Consider the following 24,626-nt stretch of genomic DNA (forward strand, 5'->3'; position numbering starts at 1 on the left):
ACACCGCTCCTATTACGAAAGCTACAGAGGACGGATATAGGTGAAATTCGGTAAGGCTTTGGTAGAGGTTGTGTTAGTAGTGTTTCCATGGGTAGTGTTATGACCCTGGTGATAGTTTGACAAGGCTTTGGTAGAGGTTGTGTTAGTAGTATTTCCATGGGTAGTGTTATGAGCCTGGTGATAGTTTGACAAGGCTTTAGTGGAGGTTGTGTTAGTAGTATTCCCATGGGTAGTGTTATGAGCCTGGTGATAGTCTGACAAGGCTTTGGTGGAGGTTGTTGTGTTAGTAGTATGTCCATGGGTAGTGTTATGAGCCTGGTGATAGTTTGCCAAGGCTTTGGTAGAGGTTGTGTTAGTAGTATGTCCACGGGTAGTGTTATTAGCCTGGTGATAGTTTGACAAGGCTTTGGTAGAGGTTCTGTTAGTAGTATGTCCATGGATAGTGTTATGAGCCTGTTGATAGTTTAAGTCTTTTTTTTTTTTTTACAACAAAGGAGGCAGCTCAAGGGCACAAAGACAACAATAATAAAAAAAAGCCCGATAATCGCTGCTCCTAAAAAAAGAATCAGAAGAGGCGGCCAAAAGCAAGGTCAGATTCGGAAGAAGTGTCCTGATACCCTCCTCTTGAAAGAGTTCAAGTCGTAGGCAGGAGGAAATACAGATGAAGGAAGATTGTTCCAGAGTTTACCAGGGTGAGGGATGAAAGAGTGAAGATGCCGGTTAACTCTTGCATAAGGGATTTGGACAATATAGGGATGAGCATGAGTAGAAAGTCGTGTGCAGCGGGGCCGCGGGAGGGGGAGAGGCATGCAGTTAGCAAGTTCAGAAGAGCAGTCAGCGTGGAAATATCGATAGAAGATAGAAAGAGAGGCAACATCGCGGCGGAATTTAAGAGGTAGAAGACTATCAGTAGGAGGAGGAGAGTTGATGAGACGAAGAGCCTTAGCCTCCACTCTGTCCAGAAGAGCTGTGTGGGTGGAGCCCCCCCACACGTGAGATGCATACTCCATACGAGGGCGGACAACGCCCCTGTATATGGATAGCAACTGCGCGGAGAAGAACTGGCGGAGACGATACAGAACGCCCAACCTCGAGGAAGCTTGGTGGAGGTTGTGTTAGTAGTGTTTACATGGGTAGTGTTATGAGCCTGGTGATAGTTTGATAAGGCTTTGGTAAAGGTTGTGTTAGTAGTACTTCCATGGGTAGTGTTATGAGCCTGGTGATAATCCGACAAGGCTTTGGTAGAGGTTGTGTTAGCAGTGTTTCCATGGGTAGTGTTATGAGCTTGGTGATAGTTTGACAAGGCTTTGGTAGAGGTTGTGTTTGTAATATTTCCATGGGTAGTGTTATGAGCCTGGTGATAGTTTGACAAGGTTTTGGTAGAGGTTGTGTTAGTAGTATTTCCATGGGTAGTGGTATGAGCCTGGTGATAGTTTGACAAGGTTTTGGTAGAGGTTGTGTTAGTAATATTTCCATGGGTAGTGTTATGAGCCTGGTGATAGTTTGACAAGGCTTTGGTAGAGAATGTGTTAGTAGTATATCCATGGGTAGTGTTATGAGCCTGGTGATAGTTTGACAAGGCTTTGGAAGATGTTGTGTTAGTACTATTTCCATGGGCAGTGTTATGAGCCTGGTGATAGTTTGACAAGACTTTGGTAGAGGTTGTGTTAGTAGTATTTCCATGGGCAGTGTTATGAGCCTGGTGATAGTTCGACAACACTTTGGTAGTGGTTGTGTTAGTAGCATTTCCATGGGTAGTGTTATGAGCCTGTTGATAGTCTGACAAGGCTTTGGTAGAGGTTGTGTTAGTAGTATTTCCATGGGCAGTGTTATGAGCCTGGTGATAGTTTGACAAGACTTTGGTAGAGCTTGTGTTAGTAGTATTTCCATGGGTAGTGTTATGAGCCTGGTGATAGTTTGACAAGGCTTTGGTAGAGGTTGTGTTAGTAGTATTGCCATGGGTAGTGTTATGAGCCTGGTGATAGTTTGACAAGGCTTTAGTGGAGGTTGTGTTAGTAGTATTCCCATGGGTAGTGTTATGAGCCTGGTGATAGTCTGACAAGGCTTTGGTAGAGATTGTGTTAGTAGTATTTCCATGGGTAGTGTTATGAGCCTGGTGATAGTTTAACAAGGCTTTGGTAGAGGTTGTGTTAGTAGTATTTCCATGGGTAGTGTTATGAGCCTGGTGATAGTTTGACAAGACTTTGGTAGAGGTTGTGTTAGTAGTATTTACATGGGTAGTGTTATGAGCCTGGTGACAGTTTGACAAGACTTTGGTAGAGGCTGTGTTAGTAGTATTTCCATGGGTAGTGTTATGAGCCGGGTGATAGTTTGACAAGGCTTTGGTGGAGGTTGTGCTAGTAGTATTTCCATGGGTAGTGTTATGAGCCTAGTGAAGTTCTTTAGGTATACCTGAAGACCTGAATCCTATCCCCTCGTAGGCGTTTTTTTTCCCAGCGTGAAGAGGTTGTGAGTCGCCTGAGTCGCTCCTCGTACGAAAAAAAAAAGTATTATGAACTGCGGAAAAAAGGAAAAAAAATATATGGTTCTTAAGTGAGTGAGGGAAAGATTACACCTACTTAACCTTCATCCCCCCCCCCTCCTGTCCCCTCCCCTATCCCCCCCTCCCACCCCAAAATAAAGAAAACACAATATATGGTCCTTAAGTGAGGGAGGAAAAGATTACACCTACTTAGCCTTCCTCCCCTCCCCCCCCCTCCCCTATTACCCTCCCGCCCCCCCAGTGTCATCTCGCGTGCCCCAGCTCACCTGTTTGCGTTAATGATCCGTAGGTGATGTGAGGTGATGACCCGGGTGAGTTTTAGGGTAAGGAGAAGGAGGAGGAGGAGGAGGAGAAGGAGGAGGAGGAGGAGAAGGAGGAGGAGGAGGAGGAGGAGGATTAGAAGGAAAGATAAAGGGATTTGAGGTTAAAAAGATTTGGAGGAGGAGGAGGAGAGAAAGAGGGGAAGGAGAAGGAGGATGAGGAGGATGAGGAGGAGGAATACATAGGAATACATAGGAAGAACAGACACCAGAAGACCTATCGGTCTATGGCGAGGGTGTCTGTTTCCTACCGCTACTACTAGTAATCTACGTGTGGTAGGATAAAACAGGAAAGATGAAGGCTCCTCCCCACCCACCTCTCCCTCCGGCAACGTGCCGGCAGGAAATAGTTAGAAGAGAACACCATGTACCTTTTAGGAAGAAAGGGACATGGAAATTTTACAGTAAAGAGATAAATAAGAGGAAATTACTACCCTTAACTTACACTACTGGTAACCTAAGCTGTGGGGGAAAATGACTTCATTACATAAGAACATAAGAACATAGAAATACAGGGAGACTGGAAGAGGACGAGTGGCCTACACAGGGCAGCCCCAGAATCCCCCCTAATACTCATGATGGGTGAGGTGTAGTTTCAGGGGCACAGGTGGAGGCTTGATCCTCATTTTACCGGCGGTGCTAGGCACGCACCAGTAACCTGTCACCTTACTGCACCCACACCTCACTCCACCTGTCATGCGGACATTAACTGTTGCTTTACTCTATTGTTGACTTTCGCTACTTGCAATCTAGGTTGTGGGGGAGAATTACATGAATATAGGTTGAGGTCTTGCTGCAATCTGTCTGAAAACATGCGAAAAAGGGTCAGTATAATCTTATATCCCTGAAGTACTTATCCAAAGAAGACTTGAAGCTATTGATACTCTGTGCGCTAACTACTGACGGTGGGAGTCTATTCCAGTGATCGACGACTCTGTTATTGAAAAAACTTCTGCGCACCAATGTGTTACATCGATTTCCCTTTAACTTCATACCGTTGCTGCGTGTTATTGTGTTGGTGTCTCTCTGAAATCGACTATCTGGGTTAATGTTGTCGAATCCATTTAGGATTTTGAACACTTCAATTAAGTCCTCTCTGATCCTTCGCCTTTTTTTTGGGAAAACATATCTAAACGCTTTAAACGCTCGTCATATGGCAAGTTTCGGAGCGCTGGAATTTGTTTGGTTGCTCGTCGCTGTATCTTTTCTAGCAAAACTTGATCTTTGATATAGTTCGGTGACCAGAACTGAACGGCGTATTCTAGGTGTGGTCTTACAAATGCTAAATATAATCTCTTCATAAGTTCGGGTGATTTATAATCAAAGTTTCTTGAGATTAATCCCAACATCATATTGGCTTTTTTACTCGCTGCAGAACATTGATCACTCATTTTAAGAGTGTTACTGATAATGACACCAAGATCTTTTTCTTGTTTTACTTTACTGAGCTCATGTCCTTGAATCTGATATTTAAAATTAGGAATTTTTTCACCTATGTGCATTACTTTACATTTATCTACGTTAAAACTCATTTGCCATTTTTCCCTCCAGTCGGCAAGTCTGATTGAATGTTCTCGCAACTTTGACCGCTCATTACCGTACCTCCTAATTTGGTGTCGTCGGCGAATTTGGCTACTTTTGAAAGGATATCAGTTTCTAAGTCGTTCACGTAAATTATGAATAGTGTTGGCCCCAGGACCGAACCTTGGGGAACGCCACTGGTGAAGAAAGGAGGAGGACGAAGGAGGAGGAGGAGGAGGAGGAGGAGGAGGAGGAAGAGAGAGGGAAGGGGAAAAAGAAGGAGCTTAGGGAGAAGAAAGAAGAAGAAGAAGAAGAAAAAGAAGAAAAAAAAAGAAGAAGCAGTAGAAGAAGAAGAAAAAAAAGAAGAAGAAGAAGAAGAAGAAGAGAAAGAAGAAAAAGAAAAAGAAAAGAAAAGAGAAGAAGAAGTTAAAGAAAAAGAAAAAGAAGAAGAAGAAAAAGAAGAAAACAAAAAGAAAAAGAACGAGAAGAAGAAGAAGAAGAAGAAAAAGAAGCAGAAGAAAATATAACAAGAAAAAAAGGAGACCTGGACACATGGAAACATCAACAGTCAGGCACCAGATAGCCCATTAGCACCATTATACGAGAAACAAATGTAAGCTCCTGGTCTACGTGTGGCGATATTCAATTAACTCCTGTCTGTCTCTCTCTGTCTCTGTGTCTGTCTGTTTGTGCCTGTCTATCTCTGTATGTCTGTCAGTCTTTTTATTTATTTAACTAAAAATCCATGGGGCAGTTGTTCTTGTTCTGGTCTAGTAGGGAACGAAGGGGAAGGGGAGGAAAGCGAAGGAGAAAGGGAGGTAGGGACGAAAGGGGGAAGGAGAAAGGAGAAGGGGTAGGGAGGGGAAGGGAAGGAAGTGGAGGAGGGGGAAGGGAAAGGGAGAGGAAAGGGTGGAAGGAGAAGGGGTAGGAAGAGGAAGGAAGGGGAAGGGAAGGGAAGGAGAAGGGAAGGAAGGGAGGAAAGGGGGAGAGGAAAAGGTGAGAAAGGGAAGGAAGGAAAAGGGAAGGAAGGGGAAGGAAGGAAGGGGAATGAAGAGGAAGGAGAAGAGGAAGGAAGGGGGGAAAGGAAGGAGGGGAAGGAGAAGGGGAAGGAAGGGGAAGAGAAGAAGAAGGAAGAGGAAGGGAAGAAAGGGAATGAGAGGGAGGGAAGAGAAGAGGAAGGAAGGGGAAGGGAAGGAAGGGAAGGAGGAGGGGAAGGAAGGGAAAGGAGAAGGGGGGGGAGGGAAGGAGAATGAAAGGGAAGGGAAGAAAGGGGAAGGATTAAGGGGTAAGGATATAAGGGGGGAATAGAAGAGGAAGGAAGAGGGAGGAAGGGAGGAGGAGGGGAGGATTGGATGTCTCTACTGCACCGCCTCGCATGAATTGTTAGATGCTTGTTGTTATAGTTACACTTATTTAGGTACTTAACTCCCTCCCCACCCATCATCCCACCCCAAAACACACACAGTCCTCAGGGCTACACTATATCATCCCTCTTACCCCATTACTACATCCTCCTGCACTCCCTCCCCATTACTACATCCTCCACCCCACTCCATTACTACATCCTCCCTGCACCCACCCTCCATTACTACATCCTCCCTGCACCCACACTCCATTACTACATCCTCCCTGTACCCACACTCCATTACTACATCCTCCCTGCACCCACCCTCCATTACTACATCCTCCCTGCACCCACCCTCCATTACTACATCCTCCCTGCACCCACCCTCCATTACTACATCCTCCCTGCACCCACACTCCATTACTACATCCTCCCTGCACCCACCCTCCATTACTACATCCTCCCTGCACCCACACTCCATTACTACATCCTCCCTGCACCCACCCTCCATTACTACATCCTCCCTGCACCCACCCTCCATTACTACATCCTCCCTGCACCCACCCTCCATTACTACATCCTCCCTGCACCCACCCTCCATTACTACATCCTCCCTGCACCCACACTCCATTATTACATCCTCCCAGCACCCACACTTCATTCGTCTTTATTCCAACGTGGAGAGAAAAAATGTCAACCCGGACTCTTGTGAAACTCTCAAGAGGATCAGTTGGAGCTCCGGAGGGCAGCATGAGCCAAGCCAGAACGGCGCCACTATAAAACACTTGTCAGCGACACGAACGGGCTAGGTCTAACCAGTAGGACCCATGTGTAAGTCCTTTTGACGCTCTGGGCGACAACTATATTGGGAACCAGACCTAAGGCGAATTTGCGCCGTCAACAATGTATCAGCATCTGGTTGTTATGGTGCTGGCCAACATCAGCGACCTCGGCAGAACGCACCCCGGTGCTGCCTGCTGCCTCTGGTCAGTGGCCTCACGAAAAGCGAGGCGAGGCGAGGGTTGTCATGGCAACGCGACCACTCCTAGCATCATGCCAACACCCACCCCGTCGGCGCGCACGATTCATGAAGTGAAAAGTTTTTATAAACAGTTCCGTGCTGCACTTTTTTTAGGTTTTATGAAAAATCTGAATACACCATCGTGTTCAGGAGGCTTTTCTCTATAAGATGGAACTGTTTATTTTAGTCTTTATTTCATAGCCGCTGCAAACGATAGCTATATGAAAAATGTGTTATAAACTACGGATAAATTATTTACCATCAGCTCGTCACTTTTTATTTAGTTTCTGTTTTATTGAGGTTTCACAAACATATTCGAGTTCTCCAATCACTGCTGCGTCTAACGGTGGTAACCAAAATGTCCTGTCTAATGTATGAGTTGAGGTACGGCAAATGATATGGAAGCATGTCTGTGATGTCCCACCTTCTGATCAAGCTGTTTTTTATATTTGATGTCACAAGTTGTGACGGTGGCGCCTCTCAGCATAGGATCTTTCCAGGTTGTTCCCGGAGCAACATTTTCTCAACAAATGTTGACCAGAAGTTGGCCGCCAAAACGGCTTGAGGCAACACGGAAGCAACTTGTCATGTATTCGTGACGTCTCTTCAACAAATGTTGACGGCGAAAATTCGCCTCTACGCTTTGTACTCCAGGTGAGATATTGCCAACAGGTTGTACAAAAAAAAAAGTTATACTGCTTGTGTCATACACTCAAAGTTCCTCGCTATGATATTCTTTCATCACCTATATTGTCTAAATCCCTTGTACAAGAGTAAACCAGTATCTTCATTTTTTCATCCCTCTACTGTCCAAATCCCTCTGCAAGAGTTAACCAGTATCTTCATTTTTTCATCCCACTACTGTCCAAATCCCTCACGCATGAGTTAATCAGTATCTTTATTCTTTCATCCCTCTACTGTCCAAATCCCTCATGCATGAGTTAACCAGCATCTTTATTCTATCAGCCCTCTACTGTCCAAATCCCTCATGCAAGAGTTAAACAGCATCTTTATTCTATCATCCCTCTACTGTCCAAATCCCTCATGCAAGAGTTAACCAGCATTTTCATACTTTTATCCCTCTACTGTCCAAATCCCTCATGCAAGAGTTAACCAGCTTCTTCATTCTTTCATCCTTCTACTGTCCAAATCCCTCATGCAAGTTAAGCAGCATCTTCATTCTTTCATCCCTCTACTGTCCAAATCCCTCATGCAAGAGTTAACCAGCATCTTCATTCGTTCATCCCCCTACTGTCCAAATCCTTCTTGAAAGAGTTTACCAACATTTTCATTCTTTCCTCCCCCTACTGTCCAAATCCCTCATGCAGGAGTTAACCAGCATCTTCATTTTTTCATCCTCCTACTGTACAAATCCCTCATGCAAGAGTTAACCAGCAGCTTCATTCTTTCATCCCTCTACTCTCTAAATCCCTTATGCAAGAGTTAACCAGCATCTTCATTCTTTCATCCCTCTACTGTCCAAGTCCCTCATGCAAGAGTTAATCAGCATCTTCATTATTTTTTTCATCACCTACTGTCCAGTCCTCATGCAGGAGTTAACCAGCATCTTTCTTTCATCCCTCTACTGTCCAAATCCCTCATGCAAGAGTTAACCAGCATCTTCATTCTTTCATCCCTCTACTGTCCAAATCCCTCATGCAAGAGTTAACCAGCATCTTCATTCTTTCATCCCTCTACTGTCCAAATCCCTCATGCAAGAGTTAACCAGCATCTTCATTCTTTCATTCCTCTATACTGTCCAAATCTCACCACATGCAAGAGTTAAGCAGCATCTACATTCTTTCATCCCTCTACTGTCAAAAGTTCTCATGCAAGAGTTAACCAGCATCTTCATTCTAAGATTCCCCATATTGTCCAAATCCTCAGAGAGAGCACTACATCTTCATTCTCATCTCTCTATTGTCCAAATGAGGTTACATTTTCATTCTTTCATCCCTCTACTGTCCAAATCCCCGCAAGAGTTCATCTTCATTCTTTCATCTCTACTGTCCAGATCCTCATCTCATGCAAGAGTTAACCAGCATCTTCATTCTTTCATCTCTCTACTGTCCCAATCCCTCATTCAAGAGTTAACCAGCATCTTCATTCTTTCATCCCTTTACTGTCCAAATCCCTCATGCAAGAGTTAACCAGCATCTTCATTCTTTCATCCTCATCGTCCAAACCTCCTGCAATGAGATGCTAACTAGCATCTTCATTTCCTCCTCTACTGTCCAAATCCCTCATGCAAGTTAAGCAGCATCTTCATTCTTTCATCCCTCTACTGTCCAAATTTATCATGCAAGAGTTAACCAGCATCTTCATTCTTTCATTCCTCTATACTATCCAAATCCCTTGTGAGAAAGTTAACCAGCATCTTCATTCTTTCATCCCTCTACTGTCCAAATCTGTCATGCAAGAGTTAACCAGCATCTTCATTATTTCATCCCTCTGCTGTCCAAATCCCTTATGCAAGAGTTAACCAGCATCTTCATTCTTTCATCCCTCTACTGTCCAAATCCCTCATGCACAAGTTAACTAGCATCTTCATTCTTTCATCCCACTACTGTCCAAATCCCTCATGCAAAAGTTAACCAGCATCTTCATTCTTTCAGCCCTCTACTGTCCAAATCCTTCATGCAAGAGTTAACCAGCATCTTTATTCTTTCAGCCCTCTACTGTTCAAATCCCTCATGCAAGAGTTAACCAGCGTCTTTATTCTTTCAGCCCTCTACTGTTCAAATCCCTCATGCAAGAGTTAACCAGCATCTTTATTCTTTCAGCCCTCTACTGTCCAAATCCCTCATGCAAGAGTTAACCAGCATCTTTATTCTTTCATCCCTCACGCTGGTAAACTCATGAACAGCCCCTGCCTTCGTCTGTATTTCCTCCTGCCTACGACTTGAACTCTCTCAGGAGGAGTGTATCGAGATCTCTCTATTGGATTGCTACTCTTGCAAACTCTTTCTTTATAGGGCCAGTTATTGGCTGTTTATTTTCTGTTATTTTTTGTCGGCGTTAAGCTGCTTCATTGAAGAACTGTAATGAATAAAAACAATATGTTCTACTGGAGTAAATAAATCAAAGCATAACTGATCACCTTCACAAGCTAAAAATCAAAAGTTAAAATATATGTAATTATCAAGGGAACCTGGCTCTGCATCAACTCCCTGGAAACACATGAAGCAAAACTCGTTCATCTCATCCAGGAAAACATTAAACCTTGCGAGGAGATTAAGAGGTGGGAAGGGAAGGAATAGCGAGGGGAGAGAGGAGGAGGAGGAGGAGGAGGAGGAGGAGGAGGAGGAGGAGGAAGGTGAAGATTTGAAGGACGGCGAAAGGGAGTTGGATGAAGAAGATAAAGAGGAAGAGGAAGGGAAGAAAAGGAAGGAGAGAAGGAGGGAATAATTGACAAGCGTGAAATCTGAGTGTGTGTCTGTGTGTGTGTGTGTGTGTGTGTGTGTGTGTGTGTGTGTGTGTGTGTGTGTGTGTGTGTGTGTGTGTGTGTGTGTGTGTGTGTGTGTGTGTGTGTGTGTGTGTGTGTGTGTGTGTGTGTGTGTGTGTGTGTTTGTGTGTGTGTGTGTGTCAAGAACGTGTCGAGATATAGTTTAGGACGCGACATTTTCTTTCCTTTGGTCAGAATATGTATAAAAGAACGTGTTAGAACATAAACCTGCACTCTTTAACATTGCGTCGCCCAAGCAGGTGTAGTTTTATGACCCTGGTGGTAGTCTGACCCTTCTTCTGAACCGTGAACCTCAAGAAACACATTTGACAATTCTTTCGTAAGAGTTTGGCGCATTTCCAGGGGTAGTTTTATGACCCTCGTGATAGGCTGACCCTCCTTCCGTACCGTGAACCTAAAGAAACACACATTTGACAAGGCTTTCGTAGGAGGTTGGAGCATTTCCTTGGGTAGTTTTATGACCCTCGTGGTAGTCTGACCCTCCTTCCGTACCGTGAACCTAAAGAAACACACATTTGACAAGGCTTTCGTAGGAGGTTGGAGCATTTCCTGGGGTAGCTTTATGACCCTGGTGGCAGTCTGACCCTTCTTCCGAACTGTGAACCTAAATAAACACACATTTGACAAGGCTTTCGTAGGAGTTTGGAGCATTTCCGGGGGTAGTTGTATGACCCTGGTGGTAGTCTGACCCTTCTGCTGCACCGTGAACCTAAAGAAACACACATGAGAACCCGCCTGTCCTCCTTTTCGACCTTTGGCAATAGTTCACGTGAGAGGTGGAGGCGTCAGACGATATCGACCTTAGCCCTGTCACTAACATGCCCCCCAAAAGCAATATACAGAGAAGGAGAACCGAGATTTTCCACACTTACGTTATCAGGGACTCTTCCGCGCTGCCTTATCCTTTCTTTGTCCTCCTGAGGGGAAAGAGAAAAAGAGAGGGAACATTAGTGACGGCAAGTATCAAAAGCGGTAGTAGTAGTAGTAGTAGTAGTAGTAGTAGTAGTAGTAGTTAAGAGTGGAGTAATGTAAATAGTTGTAAAAGTAAGTAAGAAAAGAGAGAATGAGTTACTAACCGCGACGTGAAAAATAGATCATTGTACAGTAAATAGACAGGAATGTTTTTTTTTAATTATGAAGGATCTGAAGACGAGAGACTGAGATAGATAAAACAGAACAAAAGCAAAAGAAATAACAGAAATCAGGAAGATAAAAAACAGGAGAAAAAAAGAAAGCCCAAAACAACAGAATAACCACAAATAGCAAAAAAAAAACAGAAAACAAGAAGATGAAAAACAGGAGAAGAAAACGAAAGAAAGATTAAAATAAAATAACCACAAATAGCGGAAAATAAACAGAAAAAAGGAAGATGGAAAACAGGAGAAAAAAAACGAAAAAAATCCAAGTATAAAAATAACCATAAATAACAAAAGAAAAAGAAAAACCAAAGAAGAAAAACACGAAGAAAGAATAAATAAACAAACAAATAAAATGAAATAACCACGAGAAATAGAAGAAAAAAACAGGAGAATGAGAAGAAAAAAAGAGAACCGAAAAAATGACAAGACGGAAAAAAAGAAGAGAAAAAAATCAATTAGTCATAAATGATAAAAGAAGAAACAAATAAATAAAATAGAATAAGACATTTGAGAAGAAAAAAAGGGAATCATCAAGGTAACACACACTCTCACACACACACACACACACACACACACACACACACACACACACACACACACACACACACACACACAAACACACAAGCACATCATAACTAATTCTAATACTATTCATGAATCTTAATAAACGTTTTGAAAAATATACGTGACCCTGCGAGGTCAAAATTATTAGTTCCTTGATTATTTGTTTGACTCACCGAAGCGCCATGACAAAACGCCCGCGAAAAGACGAGAGAAAAAGTGGAAAAGAAAGAAAGAAAAAAAGAAAGAAAGTGGACATTAAAAAAACTGGAAAAACTGGAAAAATATAAATAAATGAAGAAAGAAAGAAAAAAGAAAGAAAGAAAGAAGGAAAGAAAGAAAGAAAGAAATTGGAAATTAAGAAAGTTGAAAAAGGTGGAAATTAAGAAAGAAAGAAAGTAAGAAACAAAGAGAGAAAGTGGAAATTAAGTAAGTGGAAAGAGTGGAACTTAAGAAATAAATAAATAAATAAAGAAAGAAAAAAAGTAAGAAGGTGGAAATTAAGAAAGTGGAGAAAAGTGGAAATTAAGAAAGAAAGAAAGAAAGAAAGAAAGAGAGAAAGACGATGTAAAGGACAGAGAAAGAAAGAAAAGCAAACTGAAATAGATTAGCAGAGAATTAAGATAATAAAGAAAAAAATGAAAAATAAATAAAAATATAAATAAAAATATAAATAAAGAAAAAACAGAAAGAAAAAAGAAAAAAAAAAGAAAAAAGTAAAAAGAAAGAAAGAAAGAAAGAAAGAAAAAAAGAAAGAAAGAAAGAAAGAAAGAAAGACAACATAAAGGATAAAGAAAAAAAATGAAATAGATTAGCAGAGAAAAAAGGAAAAAAATGAAATAAAAAAATGAAATAGAAAATAAAGAAAAAGAAAGAAAAAGAAAAAAAAAACAGAACAAAAGCAAGACAAATGAAAGAAAAAAGAAAAGAAAAAAAGAAAAATGAAGAAAAAAAATAAAGAAAGAAAGAAAAATTATATAAAAAAGAAAGAAAAATAAAGAAATAAAGAAAGAGAGAAAGAAAGAAAAAAAGAAAGACGACGAAAAGGATAAAGGAAGAAAGAAAAACAACCTGAAATAGAAATTAGCAGGAAAAAAAAACATATGAAGAAAAATAAAAAGTTACGAAATAAATGAAAAAAACGATGAGGGCGACAAAAAGAAGAGAAATAAGTGAAACAGAAAATATAAATAAAACAGAAATAGCAGAAAAATCAGAGAAAGAAGAAAAAATGGCAGAGAAATAAAAAAATAAAAAATAAAACTAGACGATGTAAGATGTGTGTGTGTGTGTGTGTCTCTCTCTCTCTCTCTCTCTCTCTCTCTCTCTCTCTCTCTCTCTCTCTCTCTCTCTCTCTCTCTCTCTCTCTCTCTCTCTCTCTCTCTCTCACACACACACACACACACACACACACGTACACACATACATTGTCTGTGATGACAAAGGAGTATCTGGCAGCTCTCTGACTGATGATAACAGAGTTGTATTTGCTGATAATTTCTCGACATTCTTCCTCCTCTACACAATCATCTGCTTTCTCTATTTCTTTCCCCCTTGCCCCTTTCTCCCCTTTCTTTATTTCGCTTTTTTTTATTTCGCGTTGACGCAATTTATATTATGCATAGCAGGTATATGTTGACTCGTCGTGTATGCTGCTTTGCAAATACGGGATACATGTCATGAAGAAGAAGAAAGTAAGAAGAGAAGGAAGAAGATAATAAACGAGAAAGGAAAGGAAGGAAAAAGGAAGAAGAGGAGGAGGAGGAAGAAAAGAAGAGAAAGAAGAAGAAAATAAAAGGGGAGGAGTAGAAAGAAGAGAAGAAAGAGGAGGAGGAGGAGGAAGAAGAAAAAAAAAGGAAGAAGATAAAAGGAGGAGAAGAAGAAAAGAAGAGAAGAAAGAAGAGGAGGAGGAGGAGGAGGAAGAGGAGGAGGAGGAGGAGGAGGAGGAGGAGGAGGAGGAGGAAGAGCAAAAAAATAGGAAAAAAAGGAGAAAGAAAGGAAGAAGAGGAAGAAAACTAAAAACTAATAAACAAGACAGTAATTAGGAATAAAAAAGGAGAAGGAGGAGGAGGAGGAGGAGGAGGAGGAGAAAATGGGATGAATAAACGAAGGGAAGAAAACAAAGATTGAGAACACACAAAAAAAGATAAAAAAAGCGAAAAAAATAGCGAAAATAACAACGAGAAAAAAAGACGAAAAACAACAACAAAAAAATAAAGCGAATAAAATGACAAAAAAGAAGGCAGTGTATTAAAGTGCAAATTCTCTCTCTCTCTCTCTCTCTCTCTCTCTCTCTCTCTCTCTCTCTCTCTCTCTCTCTCTCTCTCTCTCTCTCTCTCTCTCTCTCTCTCTCTCTCTCTCTCTCTCTCTCTCTCTCTCTAACCATTAATGAGAGAGAGAGAGAGAGAGAGAGAGAGAGAGAGAGAGAGACAGGAGGCAGAAGGAAATAAATAAGTTTGTGTGTGTGTGTGTGTGTGTGTGTGTGTGTGTGTGTGTGTGTGTGCGCGTCATAAATTTAGCTTGATGACAAGAGGAAAAAGGAAGAGAGAAAGGGAAAGTTAAAGTATGTGTGTGTGTGTGTGTGTGTGTGTGTGTGTGTGTGTGTGTGTGTGTGTGTGTGTGTGTGTTCTCTTTCCTCGCATTTTATTTTTTATTTTCCTTTTTTTACCTTATTTCTCATTCGCAATCTTATCCCACGTTTCCGTCTATGTCCGGGGAAGACTTTCTTTGGTGGGTCCTTGGTGGTCAGCCCAGACCCATTATGGCGCGGGCAAATGTTTATAGTGGCGCCATCTTGTTAGGCTCTTATTTTTTTAACATCTCAGCCTATAGCACCGGTAGGCTTTCTTCAGGAGCCTAGCTGGTGGTCGGCCCAGGCCCGTCATGGCGCAGTTAAGTGTTTATAGTGGCGCCATCTTCTCTTGCCTCATGCTGCCCCCCGGAACTCCTTCTTGATTCAATTGGACGGTTTCCTATAGAGTCCGGGTTGATGGGTGGTCTTCAGGACAGCATGTGGGTAGTCTTAGGCCACTCGGCGGTGACTGAAAAATCCCAGGTGGTAGCGTGGGGATTCGAACTGACGTTGTCCATGGCGTGGTGAATGCTGGCCCGGCACGCTATCCACTCAGCCACCACCTACCCTACCATCTATGGCTACTATCGGAGCTCATCTTTGATACTCTCTTGCGAGCGAGAATCTAGAGTCCGGGTTGACAAGTGGGTAGTCTCAGGCCACTCGGCGGTGACTGAAATATCCCAGCTTGAGGCACGGGGCGGGACGCTATGCCACACCCTCCTAGAAGTGGCACCGGCACGCTAACCACTCAGCCAACGCCTCCCCTCTTTCCTGCGTTTCTTCCTGCCTTCCCTTCTTTCTTTCCTTCCTTCCTTCTTTATTTTTATCTTTCTCTTTCTTTTCTTATTTCTTTTTCTCTTTCCACAGAGTTATATACATAGAGGGTTCCCAGAGCCTGGATTTTGAAACAACTGGCGGCCATCTTAGGGTGACAGAGAGAAATTTAACATCACATAGTTATGTCTGCTACTGCTATTGTCAAGTTAGCAGCGCCTCGGCGACCCTCTGTCAGATCGACTTGTTATTTTCTCGTCCATTTTCTACCCCCTGATTATTGTTACATTGGTACATGTCATATACCATCTGAATCGGAAAAACGTGCTGAATTTTAAACTGTAAACAAAAATTTAATGCAATAAAAAGTACATGAATGACAAGGAGTTGAAGCAAAAAAGGTGAACAAAAATGTTTATACACTATCATATATTTTTCTCATTATTTTATTGTAGGTGTTTACCTAAGTGCAATAAATTTGTGATCATTAAATGCAGCAATGTTTCATCTACACGATGATCGACTTAGTTTTCCAAAATATAATAATGGTGGCTAGCTAATAGTGATTAAGTGTAAACACGGGAATCATGGAAGGTCGCCAATCCGTCACCCAATGGCGGCCGAGCACAGAGTTACAGGCAGAGCAGTGGCTTCACCTCTCACCGTGGCGAGAGATTGGAGTTGAGCCCTCTAGCATATAACTCTGTCTTTCTCTTTCCTTCTTTCTTTTCTCTTTCTCTTCCTTTCCTTCTTTCTTTTTCTCTTTCTCTTTCTTTCATTCCTTCCTTCTTTCTTTTTTATTTCTGTTTCTTCATTACTTCTTTCTTTTTTCTTTCCTTCTTCCTTCCTTCTTTCTTTTCTTTCTTTCTTCCTTCCTTCTTCCTTCCTTCTTTCTTTCTGTTTCTTCTTTATTCCTTCTTTCTTTTTTCTTTCTGTTTCTTTCTTCCTTCTTTCTTTTCTTTCTGTTTCTTCCTTCCTTCTTTCTTTTTCTTTCTGTTTCTTTCCTTCCTTCTTTCTTTTCTTTTCTGTTTCTTCCTTCCTTCTTTCTTTCTTTTTTTCCTTTTTCCTTTTCTTTCTTTCTCTTTCCTTCCTTCTTTCTCTTTCTTTATTTCCTTCTTTTTCTTTTTTTCTTTCTTTTTCTTTTTTCCTTCCTTCTTTCTTTCCTTCCTTCTGCCTGTAATCTATCCTTCCTTCTGTTCTATTATTTCATCTTTTATTTATTTATTTTTTTTCCTTCTGTTTCCTTTCTTTTCTGTTGTTTTTTTTGTTTAATTAATTCATATTTTTTTTATTTCGTTCTTCCTATCAAACACAACCACACACACACACACACCCACACACACACACACACACACACCACCACCACTCTTTGTACTCTCTCTCTCTCTCTCTCTCTCTCTCTCTCTCTCTCTCTCTCTCTCTCTCTCTCTCTCTCTCTCTCTCTCTCTCTCTCTCTCTCTCTCTCTCTCTCTCTCTCTCTCTCTCTCTCACACCGACGCGACCTACTGATATCATGTTTGTTTTACGTATTTTAACACACAATTTTCACCCACGCACTGCCCTGACATGCCCCCAAAAGCTGCCCTGATGATCCCTCCCAACACACACACACACACACACACACACACACACACACACCAGCAACATAATTTTAACATGGATAACTAAGGGAGTATATCAAGACATCTCTCCACCCGAAATTGACCTCCCTCTCTCGGCCACTCTTCACTTATATCTTTTACAGGAGCAGCGATTAGTGGGATTTTTTTTTTACACTTTATTTTAGTTACCCTTGAGCTGTTTCCTTTACCGTATGAAAAAAAAAAAAAGATCCTCCAAATCGCTCCCAGCAAGACATCACGACCCCTGTTCAAGAAAAAGGAAGAGGAGGAGGAGGAGGAGGAGGAGGAGGAGGAGGTGGAGGAGGAGGGGTCGAGGTATACCCGTGACCCTCATATTAAATTACCTTTTTCCGAGTATATAAAAAAAATGGGTAAATATTGGCACGTGATATTAACGAGTTTTCATTATACAAAGTGAGTGCTCTCTCTCTCTCTCTCTCTCTCTCTCTCTCTCTCTCTCTCTCTCTCTCTCTCTCTCTCTCTCTCTCTCTCTCTCTCTCTCTCTCTCTCTCTCTCTCTCTCTCTCTCTCTCTCTCACACCCGACCTCTGCTGAGAGAAGGTCGTGACCTCACCCCGCTGCGCCCCACAACATCGCTTGCCCTGTGTTTTCGTCGTGCTCTTGGGCGTTTGTGTGTTCTCGCTTGTGGACCTTGTGTGTTGCCTGTGATTTCCCGACACGTGTTTGGTGTGTGTTCGCTTGTGGTTTCTGCCTGTGGTTGCCTCTGTGATTTGTGTTTCCGGTGTTTTTGCGTGTGATCTGGCTGTCTCCGGGAGTTCTGCGTGGGTTTCAGAGTGATTCAAGTGTGTTGTGTTTCCGGTGTTTTTGCGTGTGATCTGGCTGTTTCCGGGTGTTCTGCGTGGGTTTCAGAGTGATTCAAGTGTGTTGTGTTTCCGGTGTGTTTGCGTGTGATCTGGCTGTTTCCGGGTGTTCTGCGTGGGTTTCAGAGTGATTCAAGTGTGTTTCAGAGTGATTCAAGTGTGTTGTGTTTCCGGTGTTTTTGCGTGTGATCTGGCTGTTTCCGGGTGTTCTGCGTGGGTTTCAGAGTGATTCAAGTGTGTTGTGTTTCCGGTGTTTTTGCGTGTGATCTGGCTGTTTCCGAGTGTTCTGCGTGGGTTTCAGAGTGATTCAAGTGTGTTGTGTTTCCGGTGTTTTTGCGTGTGATTTGGCTGCTTATAAGTGTACTGCGTGGGTTTCAGAGCGTTTTGAGTGTGCTGTTTTGTTTCCGGTGTTTTTGCGTGTGATTTGGCTGTTTTCGAGTGTTCTGCGTTTCGAGTGTGTTGTGCTTCCAGTGCTTTTACGTGTGATTTGGATGTTTATAGTGCTCTGCGTGAGTTTCAGAGTGTTTTGAGTGTGCTGTTGTACTTCCGGTGTTTTTGCGAGTGACTTGAGGGTGTTTAGTCGTGCTTGTGCTTGGGTTTCTGAGTGTTTCGTGTGTCCCGAGTGTGACTTTGTGTTCCCGAGTGTCTCACGCGTGATTTGGGTGTGTCGACAACCCACCCTTTGAATTCCCTGAGGATTCAATCTGCTCCTCCTCATTACACCCTCTTTAAATCCCCTAGAGGATTAACACTTCCTACACCCCTTTCCCTCACCTCACCTAAGCCCCCCCCCACCCTCGCTCACCTCACATCCCTTTTGCTCCTCCTCATCCCCTAGAGGATTAGCCCTTCCTACTCCTCCCTCACCTCCACATATTCCTAAGCCCTTCCCCCCTCACTCACCTTACCTCACATCCTATTTACCCATCCTTTCACCCACCTTACCTCGCCTCTTTCTTAACCTTTCTTGTTCTCACACACCTCACTCACCTCACATCCCTTCCTACTCCTCCTCTCTCCCACTTACCTCCTTTCCCAAACTCCCTCTCACTCATCTCACCTATTTCCTAACCCTCCTTGATCTCACACACCTCACTCACCGCCTCCCTTTCCCCCTCTTTACTCACCTCACATCCCTTCCTAATCCTCCTCTCTCCCACCTCACCTATTTCCTAACCCTCCTTGATCTCACCTCTCTTTCCCCCTCTTTACTCACCTCACATCCCTTCCTACTCCTCCTCTCTCTCACTTTTCCTCCATTACTAAACTACCTCTAACACACCTCACCCCCTTTCCTAATCCCCTTCACTCTGTGTTTTTATCTCTTTCATTTCAGCTAAGATGGCGCCTAAGAAGTGCAGTACTTGTAACGGTAGCTTCTCAGCTCACTTTTTTACAGGGCGTTCTGCTGTCTGTCGACTGAGTCTGTCCAGGCAGCATCTCGAGACAAGACTGCAGGAGCAGGAAGAGAAGATGGAAGAAGGCCAGAATAAAATAATAGAGCTTTCTCTCACCAGGCAGCATCTCGAGACAAGACTGCAGGAGCAAGAAGAGAAGATGGAAGCAGGTCAGAATAAAATAATAGAGCTTTCTCGCACTGTTGCCTCCTTGCAGGAATTCATCCAGGCTAACGTTGCTGTGGTGCCAAACCCTTCTCCAACCACCCCCTTGCCCTCAGCGGTACCGTCGACACCAGCGGACAACACCACGCAACGGGAGGATGCTAGTGGCACCGACCATGATGGCTTCACCGTCGTGAATGGAGGAGCCAAGCCAGCCAGACATGCGATTTATCCTGTTCATTGCTTCAACAGGTTTGCCATTCTGGAGGAGGAGGACGAGCAGGAGAGCACCTTCCTGGTGGGTGACTCCATGATTCGCCAGCAGGTCGTTGAGTTCTGCGGCAGAGTTCCTCGTCGAAGACGGAACTATTGCTATCCTAGTGCTGGGATCGACGACATAACTGCTGCTCTTGAGGAGATCTCCCCCCAGGCTACTAATGATTCACTGTTTGTTATTCACACAGGTAAGAACGACGTCACCACGACCCGGTCTGACGAACTCCTGGAGAAGTACAGTAGGCTCATCCAGCAGTATAAGTCTAGATCCCCTAAGATTTTGATTTCAGGAGTTCTAACACGGACTTGGGCGGAGAGCGATTTTTTCAGTAAGGCCTTCAGCCTAAACAACCGCTTACAGACTCTTTGTAGGGAGCTTGACGTGGAGTTCCTAAACGCATGGGACAATTTCTATGGACAAAATGAGCTCTTTCACAGGGACGGATTGCACCTTTCTCCCATCGGGGCAGCCAGACTCGGAAGTCTCATCAACTAAGCAGTGCGTGTCATCCGAACAAAAACGAGTCACGGCCACGTCCTCCACCCCGCCCATGTAAATAGACGCCGTGCATCACAACAAACCCGTAACCGTGATCCCGCAAGTACCACCACCTCTATTACCAGGCCTCTAGATAACTTAAAAATCCTTAGTTTCAATGCGCGTAGCCTAAGAAACAAATTTGATGAACTGAGATGTCTTGCTTTAACAGAAAATTTTGACATAATTGCTATAACCGAAACATTTATCGACACCACAAATATTGATTTAAGTTCCGAATACAACATAGATGGCTACAGACTCTTCAACAAAGATCGTGTAAACCGTAGAGGCGGTGGCGTCGCCTTTTATGTCAAAGCTATTTGCAACCCACTGACAAAACACCGAAACAGTAACGTTGAACATTTGTGCGTGCGAGTAAACATTGCAAAAGTCAACAAATATATCTGTCACCTACAGACCTCCCGGGCAATCACTCGATGACGACCTTGAAATGTACAGCGTCTTAAGGCAGTCACTTAATAACAGCGACTCACTGATATTAGGAGACTTTAACCTCCCCCATATCGACTGGGCGACATTGTCAGGTACAGAAGGCGAGTCACATAGAATGATCGAATTTCTAGAAGAAAATTATCTAAGCCAAATGGTTTCTGAGCCAACTCGACAAAATAATATACTCGACCTTGTTATAACAACCCAAGATAACCTAGTCAGTAGTGTCACGGTAGGAGAACACCTCGGTTCTTGCGATCATAAATTAGTGCGCGTCGACATTAAAGCTCAATCATCAGTGACTGAAAATAAAGTAAAGGTGCCCAATTTCAAAGAGCTAACTTCGTAGAAATCCGACAAAACTAACAGAAATACAACTATCAGATGACGGCAACGTAGAGGAAGCCTGGCTAAGCCTTAAAATCACTTACTCACTCAGCAGAACACATTCGTCCCCTTGTGCGAGAAGCGAATTAACACTAATAAAGCCCACCGTGGTTTAATAGCGAAATTAAACAATCAGTCAATGAGAGAAAATTGTTTTACAGGTTAAAGAAAGAACAAAGCACGCCCGAAAACATTAGACTTTATAATGATGCCAGGCGACGAGTAAAAGACTAGTAGGTCAGGCAAAGCGTAGATACGAAGAAAATATTGCAGCCAACTGTAAAATAATCCGAAATCTTTCTTCAGTTACATAAACAACAGAAAGGCGATCAAAAGTGGTATTGGACCTTTAACAAACAGCGACGGTGCACTAGTGACTGACAGCCAACACATTGCAAACCTCTTAAACAATTACTTTTCCTCGGTGTTTAATACTAACAGTCTTCCTCTCGCTACCACCAACACCAGTACTATTGTAAATCTCGAGCATGCATTGCCTAATTTTGAAATAACAACCGATGAAGTCCTTAAAGCTCTCCATTCACTTAAAACAAATAAAAGTCCTGGACCTGACAAAGTATATCCAACTCTGCTGAAAGAAACAAAGGGCGAAATACTCTCCTCCCTCACAACCGTATTCAATATGTCCTTGCGACAAGGCATCGTGCCTTCAGATTGGAAAATGGCTAACGTGACACCGATTTTCAAGAAAGGAGACAAAAAGTACCAGGTAATTACAGGCCCATTAGTCTAACTTCGGTTGTAGGTAAGCTACTTGAGGGCATAATTAGAGACAAAATTGTGAATTACCTTGAAAGCCACTCATTGATTGGGGACTCACAACATGGCTTCCGAAACAAAAGATCCTGCCTATCAAACCTATTAACCTTTTATAACGACCTCTTCACTGTTTATGACGTAACCAAATCACTGGACGTAGTCTATCTTGATTTCAGAAAGCGTTTGATAAAGTCCCGCATCATAAATTACTTTACAAATTAAAGCAAATAGGTATTGACGGTCAAGTAAACCAATGGATCGCGAATTGGTTGAGCAACAGACAACAAAGAGTAGTGATCGACGGATTTAACTCAGAGTGGGCGCCTGTCACTAGTGGCGTCCCTCAGGGCTCGGTCCTTGGCCCAGTGCTCTTCATTATTTACATCAACGACGTGGATGTTGGACTCAATAACCGCATTAGTAAATTTGCAGACGACACAAAGATTGGCAACTCGGTTCTCACTGACGAAGACAGGCAAAGCCTCCAAGAAGATTTGCACAAAATTTCAGCTTGGTCGGATAGATGGGAGATGCCCTTTAACGTAGACAAGTGCCAGGTCCTTCAAGTTGGAACGAGGAATAAAAAGTTCGAATACGAAATGCGCGGCGTTAAACTCAAAAGCGTTCAATGCGTCAAAGACTTGGGGGTCAAAATCGCGTCAAACCTCAAATTCTCACAGCAATGCATCGATGCTGCAAATAAAGCGAACAGAATGTTGGGCTTCATTAAAAGAAACTTTGTATTCAAGAATAAAGATGTAATACTCCCGCTCTACAACAGTTTAGTCAGACCCCACTTGGAATATGCGGTACAGTTTTGGTCTCCCCACCATGCAAAGGATATTGCTAAATTAGAAGGTGTTCAGCGTCGGGCAACGAAAATGATCCCTTCCTTGCGCAACAAATCCTACGAAGAAAGGCTTTCTACCCTTAACATGTTCTCTCTTGAGAAACGTCGCCTCCGAGGAAAACTGATCGAATGTTTTAAAATACTTAATGGTTTCACGAATGTAGACAGATCAACATTGTTTATGATCGATGACACTTTGCGCACGAGGAACAATGGCGTAAAACTCAGATGTAGACAAGTAAATTCAGACTGCACCAAATTTTTCTTCACCAACGTTGTAGTGCGAGAATGGAATAAGCTTCCACCGTCAGTGGTCCAGTGTAACACGATTGACTCCTTCAAAAATAAGCTCGACCGTCACTTCCTTCAACTTAATATCAACTAGAGTAGAAATGCAACGTTTTGGAGTCTTCTGATTAATGTAAAATCACTTAGGTTTAAGGACAGACCACCAAGTCTGGACCTTGGGGTGTGTGTGGTCTGTTTTTCTATGTATATCTATTTATATCTCTCTCTCTCTCTCTCTCTCTCTCTCTCTCTCTCTCTCTCTCTCTCTCTCTCTCTCTCTCTCTCTCTCTCTCTCTCTCTCTCTCTCTCTTCTCTTCTCTTCTCTTCTCCTTCCCTTTTCCTTCCTTTCCCTTTTCTTCCCTTCCCTCCCTTCTCCTTTTCTTTTCCATCTCTTCTCTTCTCTTCTTTTCTCTTCTCTTCTCTTCTTTTGCTCTTCATTTCCTTTCCCTTCCCTTCCTTTTCTTTCCCTTCACTTCCCTTCCCTTCCCTTCCCTTCCCTTCAATTCCCTTCCTTTCCCTTCTCTTCCCTTCCCTTCCCTTCCCTTCCTTTCCTTTCCTTTCCCTTCCCTTCCCTTCCCTTCTTTTCTTTTCCTCTTATCTCCCTCTTCTCTTCTCTTCCCTTTAATTCCCATTCCTTTCTCTTCCCTTACCTTCCCTTCCCCTCATATTTCCTTCCCTTCCCTTCCCATTTCCTTCCCTTCCCTTCTTTTCTTTTCCTCTTCTCTTCTTTTTATTTTATTTAAACATAGGCACATGTATACTATTTACATACCCAAAGGTGCACTGTCGTGTGCTGCCTATTCAAAGGACATAATAAAATCTATATAAAAAATAACTACATAAACTAAAAAAAATATATATACTATAAAAAAAAACATACAATACAGAATATATGTGAACACACTACCACTCTCACACTACTCCTGTCAGTGGGGTGTCAGTGCCCTTCATGTGTGGGCCTTCAAGTTTTATTTTGTTGTTTTTTATTTTTATGTGTTTCACACAGGCCTGTTGTATACACAAACATCCAGTGCAACATCGCTGATAAGCATGTTACATAAAACTACTAATGGTAATGTCTGTTCAAATCTTATATATTATATTTTCTTCTCTTCTCTTCTATTCTCTCATCTCTTCTCTTCTTTTCCCTTCCCTTCCCTTCCCTTCCCTTCCCTTCCCTTCCCTTCCCTTCCCTTCCCTTCTTTTCTTTTCCTCTTATTTTCTTCTTCTCTTCTCTTTCCTTCCCTTCCCTTCCCTTCAATTCCCTTCCTTTCTCTTCCCTTCCCTTCCCTTCCCTTCCCTTCACTTCCCTTCTTTTCTTTTCCTCTTCTCTTCTGTTTTCTTCTGTTCTCTTCTGTTCTCTCTTCTCTACTCTTCTCTTCCCTTCCCTTCCCTTCCATTCCCTTCAATTCCCTTCCTCTCCCGTCACTTTCCTTCCCTTCCCTTCCCTTCAATTCCCTTCCCTTCCCTTCCCTTCCTTTCCCTTCCCTTCCCTTCCCTTCTTTTCCTATCCCTTCCCTTCCCTTCCCATCCCTTCAATTCCCTTCCCTTCCCTTCCCTTCCCTTCAATTCCCTTCCCTTCCCTTCCCTTCCCTTCCCTTCTCTTCTCTTCTCTTCTCTTCCTTCCCTTCCTTCCTTTCCCTTCCTTCCTTCCATTCCTTCCCATCCTTTCCTTTCCTTCTCTTCCCTCCTTCAATTCCTTCCTTTCCTTATCTTCCTTCCTTCCCTTCCTTTCCCTTCCCTTCCTTTTCTTTTCCTTCCTTTCCCTTCCCTTCCCTTCCCTTCCCTTCTCTGTCTTTCCCTTCCCTTCCCTTCCCTTCCC

At 42.9% G+C, this 24,626-nt stretch overlaps 1 long non-coding RNA gene across 1 annotated transcript in view; it reads right to left on the reverse strand.

Moving 5' to 3' along the window:
• LOC126991364 (uncharacterized) overlaps nt 1–24,626 on the reverse strand; it is a 65,133-nt gene that overhangs the window by 12,391 nt on the left and 28,116 nt on the right. Inside the window, exon 2 of the long non-coding RNA XR_007745443.1 lies at nt 11,049–11,093. This is a non-coding gene — a long non-coding RNA (uncharacterized LOC126991364). The remainder of the gene's footprint in view (nt 1–11,048; nt 11,094–24,626) is intronic.

Source organism: Eriocheir sinensis, unplaced genomic scaffold (genome assembly GCF_024679095.1).
Source record: "Eriocheir sinensis breed Jianghai 21 unplaced genomic scaffold, ASM2467909v1 Scaffold265, whole genome shotgun sequence".
NCBI lineage: Eukaryota > Metazoa > Arthropoda > Malacostraca > Decapoda > Varunidae > Eriocheir > Eriocheir sinensis.